Raw genomic sequence first — 11,317 nt, 5'->3', positions numbered from 1 at the left:
AGTGCTGGGATTAAAGGCGTGCGCCACCACCGCCCGGCTTTTCACAAGTTTGATTGGGGATGTTGTGTAACCAGTCACCTCCAGCTCCTGTTCCTATTTTTTTAACTATCATGGATATATGCATTCTCAAACTGTGAGCCTTTGTAACTATTCTCTCTAAGTTTCTTCTGTCACAATATTTTGTCTTAAGAAAAAAAGACAAGAAACTAATATACCCAGTCATATGGGCATTGGTAGGCATTTGAAGATTAATTTTAGGTATGTGGAAGAGAAATCCTTCATAGCCAAAGATGCTTGTCCTTCTGCCAGGTGAAGAACCTTGAGTACTACTGCTCTGAGAACCAGAAGTAGCCACTCACAGAATATGGGGTCTTCAGATACCTTGACCTTGGTTTTTTAGCACTGATCTCTGTAAGAAATAGACCTCCCATGGTGCTTTGTTATAGCATCCCAAATGTATCAGGGCAGTGATTGCTTGCTCAGAGGTTGCTGCAAAGATTACCTGAAAGAACCCAGGAGCCAGTGTTTACTGTTCCTCTTCATTCTGTTCCCTTTTCCCCTTTTATGGGAGGAAGGTTTTCTTCAAGTGAGACAGATGATTCCCAATGCAGTGGGTACCTGAAGCTCACCTGAACTCAAGTATAATCCACAGACCAAAGCCACTAGCATGACTATGAGCTTCTTAAAGATTGGATTTCACATCTGGAATACCAACTTTACCTCTATAGGGAAGGGATTAGGGAAGTGAGTCATTGCAAGATTTCCAGATAGTTCTTAGGTATCTCATTGTCTAAGAACACCTTGAGACTCCAGCCCAGCTATGTTTCCTTGCCTTTAGTATTTAAAGGCCATGAGAGTTCCACATTCTCAAAGTCTGGTATCCAAACAGGCTTGTATAAACTGTGTGGCATTCTTTCCAATTCTTTTGACAATGACTAAAGACTTTAAGAGACTCTAAATTGGATATTTCCTCATCTAGGTTAATGCTACTAAATTTTATTTTTATGGATTATTGTAGTTTTATACACTTGAACATAATACAGATTTTATTTACTATAAGTGAATTTAAGCAAAGAAACCTGAGATTTGAAAAGTAATGGGAAGAAGCAGCTTGCAGGTGCAGACAAAGCTTGTGATCTGTTTTCTTTCCTGTTATCCTGAAGAGACTCATCACTGCACCTTCCAGATCTGATTCCCTCATCTCTGTGTTCCCAAAACACACCTTGTCATATCAATAGAGAATCCAGGAGGTGTTTGTTTTAAGATCTTAAGCAATGGTAGTCTTGTTACCAGAAAAAAAAAATGTGTTAATTCTACTGAAATTATCTCCAACATATTGTTTTTGTCCTCTTAGTTTAGTTAACAAAAGATATGTTTAAGGCTTGGTCACCACATAAGCAAACACATACAATACACATCAGAAAAATGGAATTTTACTGTTATCCATTTTTTTCTGAAGAACATAGTAGCATGAAGACAATGCGCAATTCCCTGCAGAAAATCCTTCAGAATTCTTGCATAGAAACCATTCAATGTTGTTTATAATATTTTGCCCCCCTACAGTACACATAAAATATACCTGTCCCCAAAACTGATGATGACAGCCATTCTATTTTAACAAACTAGCATAAATTTCCCATGCATAATAAGGGAAATATATAGATAAAATTATTGGACTTAATTTTTAATTAACTCTCAAACACACACACATAAAATTAAAAGGAAAACCTATTGGATTTTTTTTCACGTGAAACTAAACTTAATTCCAAATAGCTTAAGATTTTTGTAATTTCTTTTTTATTGATTTTATTGAGTTATACATTTTCTCTGCTCTCCTCCCTTTCTCTCCCTTCCCCTTCAACCCTCTCCCAATGTCCCCATGCTCCCAATTTACTCAGGAGATCTTGTTTTGTTATACTTCTCATGTAGATTAGATCCATTTATGTCCCTCTTAGGGTTTTCATTGTTGTCTAGGTTCTCTGGGATTGTGATTTGTAGGCTGGTTTTCTTTACTTTATGTCTAAAAACCAGTTGTGAGTGAGTACTTGGCTATATATCCAAAAGATGCTCAATCATACTACAAGAATATGTGCTCAACACTGTTCATAGCAGCATTGTTTGTTATAGCCAGAACCTGGAAACAACATAAATGCCTCTCAATAAAGAATACATAAGGAAAATGTGGTAATTTACATAATGGAGTATTACACAGCAGAAAAAAATAATGACATCTTAAAATTTGCAGACAAAAGGATGGATCTAGAAAACATCATACTGAGTGAGGTAACCTAGACCCAGAAAGACAAATATCATATGTACTCACTCAGATGGTTTAAGTTTTAAACACTACAAAGGGGTGGGGAATCTCCCTTACTGACTTAGGTGATGTGCAGGATTCTTTGTGACTTCCTTTAAGGGACTGCTGAATTCTCACTTCTGGAGACCTGTGGGAACAGCTGATTCAGGTTGGATATCCAAAAGATTAACTTCATGACAAGACATCACAGATATCCTTTAGACATTACATCATAGACATGATGTGCATGAATGCATCCTTCATGTTGCCATTATGTTTCCAGAAGGTAAGTGACAATCCTTACATCAAAAGCTAACTTTTAATGCTTCAAACTAAAAATTTAAATATTGTCTTGCTAGCTGATCTATTGTAATCTGATGAGTAAAATAACTGAAAACTCTGTTGTTTTGAAGTAATATGATCCATCCACACTTTACAAATGAGAATACTAAATGAGTAAAAGAATATAGATAAATGTCCTGAGTTTACAAAATAGTGTCATGACTCAGATTACATGACTACAATAGTTTTTTTGTTTGTTTGTTTGTTTTCAAGACAGGGTTTCTCTGTGTTAATCTGGTGTCCTGGAACTAGCTCTTGTAGACCATCCTTTCCTTGAACTCACAGCGATCCACCTGTTTCTGCCTCCCAAGTGCTGGGATTAAAGTTGTGCACCATCACTGCCTGGCTGACTACAGTCTTTTTTTATCCTCATTATTCAAACAAATTGGCAAAGTTAATGAAGATGTTGGTATGAGCAGTGACATAGACCACAGAAAATTATTTCTGATTATAACTTCAGTGTTTCTTGGCAGTATCTAGTTCTTAGAATTGATGGCATCCTACACTGGGACTCTTAACATCAAATCCAAGAGTCCAGATAAGTAAAAGAGCAACTCTAAAAGTATTATGCCTGAATATATTCAAATTAAAAAGGAAGAAAAATGAATCTTAAGTACAATGCGTGCACTCAACTGAACACAAACTACAATTATGCTATGGAAAGACAGAAGGAAAAGTTCCTAATTGGAAGATGCTCATAACATGAAGTGAGTATTTTATCTAGTATTCATAATGTATCCACCTTTTAAACCATCTATAACCGATAGCACATGTCAGCCATTTGTTTTGCAGCTCGCATTTATCAGTTTGTATTGATAGTTATCACATCATTATGTGATTCTAAGGCACTTTTATGTTTTAGTGATTCAGTTGAGATAGACAACTCATTAATATAGAAATCCTCTGGCATAAAAAAGGATGGCTAGGCCAAATAAATGTGCTTAACAGGAGATATTTTAATCATGTGAGAATATATTAGAGCATCCTAATTCTTATGGGAATCAAAAATTAAATAAGTAAGACCATCAGAGATAATAATGACTTTCACATAGCATTCTTTCATGTCCAGTATGCTGCTATGCTTTTTAAAGGGAAATTACAGCTGCTGGAGCTAATTTAATTTAATGTAATGTAATTGTTGAATTTTTATTGTGTACACACCAATAGAGGCTCTAATGCAGTGGTATGTTTTTCTATAAATGAATAATTATTCTTCACAGTTGAATGAAATGATGAGTCTAGAAGATATTAGAAGGCTGTAGAGAACCAAAATATGAAAGGTGCTTTCCAGAAAAACTGCCCTGATGCCAATCCATCAATGAAAATTGTGCAGAAATTAAGCAGTCTACTTCTTTCTTTCTACAAGTATATAATTTAGGCGTAAATACCCAGTGTATACAAATGCTGCTGTCCTACCATGGGGCATCTCAAGACACATAATCTTTCAGCTTCTTATGTTACACCTTCATACAGAGTCTGTGAACACAGATGCCTTGACTCTTATCCACACATACATCTTGTCTTTAATTTCACATTCCATATGTTTTATTGCTATCAACAAAAGTTGCAGATTACAACCAGGAAATCTCATGGATTTCACAACACTAAAGAAAGCATACTCAATATTCAACTCAGCTTATAAACTATTGGAGGTGTTTGGCTCTTACGGATGTCATCTACATTTATGTCTTAAGTTTTCATTTATGTATTGAAATTCTCTTTCATACAATATATTTTGATCATATTATTTTCTCTCTACCAATTTTTACTAGACCCTCCCCACTCGTATGTCCTCCAACCCTTTCTCTCTCAAACCAAAGCAAGAATGAAGGCCTAAACACACAAAACAAAAATCAGTAAGACAAAAACCATAACAAAAGCACACACACACAAAACATAGAGTCTGCTTTGTGTCAACCACCTACCCTTGGGTATGGAACCTGCCCTGCTGATTATAGGCTTCTGTCTATCATGGCCTTTTAGCTTTTCCCAAAGCTTGGTGACAAGGGATTTCCTCCACCCCAGCAAAACTTCCAGGTCTCTACCTGCTCTTTATCTGAAGAATGTCCTTGGACTGAGAGAACTGACCTTATCTGAAAATTGTCTCTAAGCCTGGGTGCCAGATTTATCTCTAGTGTGACCCCGGCACAGTTTCCTGCTGGAAGTGTCCCTCCGCTGCACATATGGAAATTATGACTTGTGTTTTATTATAAGGAGCTTTGTTATAAGGCCACAAAGAAGCCTTATGAAGCCTCATGATAGAGCAGTAACTCTAATGCAAATTAGGGCTTGTTCTTGGGTTCTCCAATGCTATACATTTCTATAAACTCTGGAATAAAATTGATCAGATTCACTAAAGCTGTCTCTGAACCATGTACCCTTCTTTTGCTCCCTCCACCCTGATGGAGCAATGTAGCCAATGATCACAAGGAAGAAGCAGAGACACTTTGGAGAAGACTGATTTTCCCATCCCCAACAGCTCTCAATGAGGAACAGCTTCCATAAGAAAAACATACATGCTTCCACCTGGAAAGGGGAAATAAGATAGCCTGACAAACTGGGAGCATGGGGGTGGTGGGAGAATGGAAGGGGTGAGGAGAACTTGATGGAAGAGGATAGAGTAGATGGAGGAAGGAAAGAGATGAGAGCAATAAAAGAGATTCCTTGATTGAGTGAGCCATTATGGGGCTAGCAAGAAACTGGCACTAAAGGAATTCCCAGGAATCCACAAGGCTGACCTCAGCTAAGACCCTAAGCAATAGAGGCGAGGGTGCCAGAACTTGCTTTGCCCTGTAGTCAGATTGATAACTATCTTAAATGTCACCATAGAGCCTTCATCCAGCAACTGATGGAAATAGAGGCAGAGACCCACATCGGAGCACTGGACTGAGCTCCCAAAGTTTAGTTTAAGAGTGAGAGGAATGAGAATGTGAGCAAAGAGGTCAAGACCATGATGGGGACACCTACTGAAACAGCTTGCCTGAGCTAAGGGGAGCTCACTAAATTCCAGAGAGACAGAGAAGAAACCAGCATAGGACCAAACTAGTCCCTCTGAATGTTTGTGACAGTTGTATGTCTGGGACAGACTGTGGGGCCACGAGCAGTAGTATCAGGCTTTATCTCTACTACTTGTACTGGCTTTTTGGGAACACATTCTCTTTGGATGGATACCTTGCTCAGCCTAGATATATTAGGGAGGGCCTTGGATGTACTCCAAAGCAATGTGCCTTAGCCTCTCTGAGGAGAGAATGGCGGGTAAGGAGAAACAGTAAGTGGAGGGAATCAGAGGAGGGGAGGGAGTGGCAACTGGGATTGGTATATAACATTTTTAAAAAGATAGTTTGTTTTATTTTTAAAAAATCTAAAATAAAATAAATTATTTTTTTAAAGAAATAGCTTCTAGGTTAGGCGTGGATCTCTGCTTTCATTTCCTCTTTTGGGTGATGGATTTTGTCTGGTTTTAACTTGCACAGGTCTTGTGCATGTTGTCACAGTCTCTGTGAGTTCATATTTGCATCTCCCTTACTGTGTCTGAAATAGACTATCTCCTTGGAGTCGCCTTCCACCTCTGGCTCTCTGCCTCCTCTTCTACATAGATTTCTCAACCTTCAATCGATTTAGGGTTGATGCTTCAACATCTACCATTCTCTGCATAATACCTGTTGCAGTTTTCTGTGTTAATTACTATCTATTTCAAGAAGAATCTTCTCTGATAAGAGCTAAGTGATGCTTGCTCTATGGGGATAGCAGGATATCGTTAGTTGTTATTTTGTTACTGTGCTCCTTTAGAAGAATAATAGTAATATGTTTTCCCCTAGGAATTATGACCTGTCAAGTTTCAAGTACTTGGTCACTTCAGCAGTTTTGAGCATGGTTCTATCACATGAGTGAACCTTTAATCCAATCAAAAAGTGAATGTCTACTCCTATAATATTTGCACCACTATTGCACTACTATTTATTGTGGGTAGGTTGCTCTTACAATTCATAGGTTTTGCAGCTTGGTGATGTTCAGGATTCTTTTTCTCCTCTCGTAGTGTGAAAAGTTCTATCCATCATTAGGTATGTAGATCTATATTCATGTTTTTGAGGATGAATATCCTCCACACTGATTTTTACAGCACCTCTACATCATGCAATAGCATCAACAATGAATAGTGTTCTTTTTTTCCTTGAGTCTTTTTCAGTGTATGCTGTTATTTGTTTTACTGATCTTAGCCATTCTGGGAGGGTACATAGGGTGAAATCTCAAAGTGTCTTTAATTTTTAATTTCCTGATGGGTAAGAATGTTGTACAATTTTTAAGTGCCTCTCAGCCATACTGGTTTCATAATTGGAAAACTCTCTGCTTAGTATTGTATCCCATTTTAACAGGGTTATTTTCTTGATATTCTGTTTTTTAGTTTTTTATGTATTATAAATAATAATCCTTTGTCAAGTAAAAAAATTCATAAAGATATTTTTTCCATTCTGTAGGCTACCCCTTTTCCCAAATCATGGTGTTCTTTTTCATGAAAGTGTTTTCAACATTGTGAAGTCTCATTAATTATGGGTTTTGATTTTTATATCATTTGTTTCCTGTGCCAATGAGTTTAAGTTTATTCCCTTCAATTTCCTTTTCAAATTTAGGGTATTTGTTATGGTAAGGTCTTTGATCCTATTCAAATTGAGTTTTGTTCAGGGTAGTAATTTTATTTTCATTCTTCTAAATGCAACTATCCACTTTGACCACTGCCATCTGTTGAGCATTTTTTATTCCATTGTGTATTTTTGATGTGTGGTTTTCTTTGTCAAAAATTGGGTGTCCACAGGTGTGTACTTTCTGGGTCTTCAATTCAATTCTATTGATCAATGTATCTTCTTATGCCAATATATTGCTGTTTGTTGTACTATATATAAAACAGATTGAATTCAAGTATTACAGCAATCTCCAATAAGATAATGTTGAAGACACAGCCATCAGATTGGAATTTGCACACACTTACTATTGGAAAAAAGGAAAGACTCTTCCAACCATTCCTGAAACAACAGAGTTGTTGGAGAAAGCAGAGTACCCTGAAATTCTACCATCCACAGGCCACCCCCAATACCATACCAGTGGGACCACTTGGAGAGTCAAAACTTTCCCTTTGCCCAAGAGCAACCAAGCAACTTTCTCTCTCTTTTTAGATATTAATAGAACCTCATGAGGAAACCTGTACTTTTACTTCACATGTCAAAAAGTGTGACAAACACATCTCCAGTTATTCTTAGAAACTTCAATATTCCTTTCTCAACAACTGATAGAATAACTAGATAAAAAAAAACTAGCAAAAATACAGAACTGAGACATGAGCAAATGCAAGGAAGAAATCTATATTCATAGAATAGCTATGCAACATAACAATGCATTCTCTTTTTAGATGCCCACAAGACATATACCAAATCAGAGGGCAACATGGTCCATAAAACAAAACTCAGGATTGGGATTGTCAAAATCTTAGAACATGTGTTCTCTGATGCCAGACATCAAACTGGAAACTAGTAATATACCAATAACAAGAAAATCCCTAAAATTTGTGAAAAAAATAGCACTACTCTAAATGCACTTGTCTCAGAGAGCATGTATGCGAGAAATTAAAAGACAATGCATTGAACTAAAGCAAGACTTAGAAAGAAATAAAATGTCATAAATTTGTACATAAAAAGCTCTTCAATCAAGAATATAAGAATTGGTGCAACACAAAACAAGAACAATGACACAAATAATAAATACAAAAAGAGAAATAGACGAAACTAAAAGACTATCATTCATATATCTACACTGAAGAACCTTTTTTAAAAAGCTAACTGCACTGGAAAATCTAGAAAATTAACAATCGTCTTATAGTACAAAAAAAAGACAAAAGAAAGAAGAGATAAGCTGCCAATATTGCAAATGAAATTGAATATACCATTCGAAACAAGCAGATTGAAAAATACAAGAAGGAAGCCCTATACTGATCTATAAGACATGAATTTGACAGCTTGGAGAAGGAAAGCAGAGTCCCACAAACAATGCCAGCACAGTTCCCTACAATGTGAAGTACATAATGTGTCTAGCCAGATAATTGTAGAAGAAATCAAAGTCCTTATTTTAAAATTCCCAAAAGTGATAAGAAAAAGGAGAATCTAGTAAATGTCTAAGGAAAACTTAAAACCGCAGGTTACGCCTACTAAAAGACCAGATAAACTAGCCACCTATGGACCCCAGCCACTTTCTCCCCTTCCCCACACAGAGATTCCCTGTCCAACCACAGGCCACACCTGCCAAAAGACCAGGTGAGCTACAAGCCAGCAGACACCCCCACTCTATTAGTCCCCTCAGGCAGACACCCCCTTCACAACCACAGGCTGCACTTGCCAGACAAACAGGTGGACTGTGCGCTCAATTGCCAGCCAATCTTCCCCTCATTATTGCCATACACCAGCAGCCAACTCAGGCAGACACTCCCTAATAGACCAGAGACCACACAGCCATCAGAACTCTAGCCTCTGACTTAGGCTGGGACTACCTTCTTGATCAGAGGTCAAGCAAGGTACCAGAACACTTGCCCTCAACTTGAGCTGAGACATCCTGCTTGATAATAGACCACGCTGGCCATGAGAAGTCCGCCCAAAATTGGATGGAGACCCTCTACCCAACCAAAGACCACACAAGTCAGAAGACAAAAGAGGAAACAGAAACCAAGAATAAAATACCCATCTAACAAAGACAAATCTAGAAATCGGCAATTAGGCCTATAATCACCCCAAACCAAGATGCTTAGATGCATATGATGCATAAGAATACGTCAATAGCAGACAGGGCAATATGTCACCATGAAATTCCAGCTATCCTACTACAGTAAGGCCTTAATATTCTAACACAACTGAAGCATAAGAAAAGGAGTTTAAAATCAACTTTATGAAGATGATAGAGGTTCTTAAATAAAAAAGGAATAAATCCATTAAATAAATAGAGGAAAAGACAAACAAATAAAAATGAGGAAAATGAGTAAATTCTTTAAAGAAAACACAAACTAGCACCATTGAAGAAATAATAACTGTTCAAGACCTCAGAATGGAAATAGAAACAATAAAGAATACAAACTGAGGTAACTCTGGAAAATGAAAATCTAGTTAAGCAAACAGGAACTACAGATGTGAGCCCCAAAAACAGAATACAAGAGATGGAGGATCAAATCTCAGTCATTGAAGACATTATAGAAGAAGTAGATATATCAGTTAAAAAAAATGTTAAACTAAAAAAAAAAAAATCCTGATACAAAGCACCCAGGAAATCAGGGATACTATGAATAGACCAATACTAAGAATAATAGGATGGAAAAAGGAGAATACTTACCAGCTCAAAGGCCCCAAAAATTATTTCATTAAAATCAAATAAGAATTTTTTTCTAACCTATTCAAGGCAATGCCTACAAAGGTACAAGAAGCATACAGAATATACAAATATACTGGAACAGAAAAGAAAGTACCTTCCCCACATAATAAACAAAACACTAAACATACGGAACAATGAAAGATTATTAAAAGCTGCATAGTAAAAAGAACAAGTAACATATAAAGTTAGATTTATTAGAATTACACTTCAGTTCTCAGTGGAAACTCTAAAAGCCAAAAGGACCTGGACAAATGTCTTGCAGAAATGATTATTATATCCAACAAAACTTTCAATAACCATAGATGGAAAAAGTATTTCTATATAAAATAAAATATCTATCTAGCCCTACAAAAGGTGCTAGAAGGAAAATTCCAACCCAAGGAAGTAAACCATACTCATGAAAACACAGAATATAATAATTTCACAACAGTAAAACCAAAAGAAATTAAACACACACACACACACACACACACACATCAACAAAGCGACAATAAAATACCAGAAATTAGCAACTGTTGGTCATTGATGCCATTGTTATTTATCAATATCAATTGGGTCAATTTCCCAATAAAAAGACACAGACTATCAGAATGGATATGAAAATAGGATCCATCCTTCTGATGCATATAAGAAACACATCTCAAAATCAAACATAGACATTGCCTCAGAGTAAAGAGTTGGAAAAATTTTTTTCCAAAAAAATGGACCTAAGAAACAAGTTGTTGTAGCCATTATAATACATAACAAAATAGATGTTAAAGCAAAATTAATCAAAGAAAAAACCCACCAACATGGTGTTTCAATTCTTCACATCTCTGCTCAAAACTCAAAGACATTCATGCATTTAAATAAAACATTACTATAGCTGAAAGCATACATCCACCATTACACATTGATAATGGGAGATTATCAATAGCCCACTCTCACAAATGGACAAGTCATCCAGACTAAAAACCAAACAGAGAAATACAGGAGCTGAGAGGTGTTATAAACCTAATGGCCCTTACAGATGCCTACAGAACATTGCACTGTACCCAATGACAAAAGACAGTATCTTCTTCTCAGCACCTCACTGAATTTTCTCCAAAATTTACCACGTATGTCATTACAAAACAAGTATCAACAGCTACAACAAAATTAAAATAACCCCATGCATCCTATCATACCACCATGGATTAAAACTTGATTTCAACAATAACAGAAAGAACAGAAAGCCTATAAACTCATTGAAACTGAACAACTCTCTACTGTATGACTATTGAATGAAGAAAGAAAGTA

Source organism: Microtus oregoni, unplaced genomic scaffold, assembly GCF_018167655.1.
Source record: "Microtus oregoni isolate MIOR12 unplaced genomic scaffold, Mior012 000017F_ref0000208, whole genome shotgun sequence".
Classification (NCBI taxonomy): domain Eukaryota; kingdom Metazoa; phylum Chordata; class Mammalia; order Rodentia; family Cricetidae; genus Microtus; species Microtus oregoni.
The sequence above is the reverse complement of the archived record's forward strand: the minus strand, read 5'-3'. Positions refer to the sequence as shown.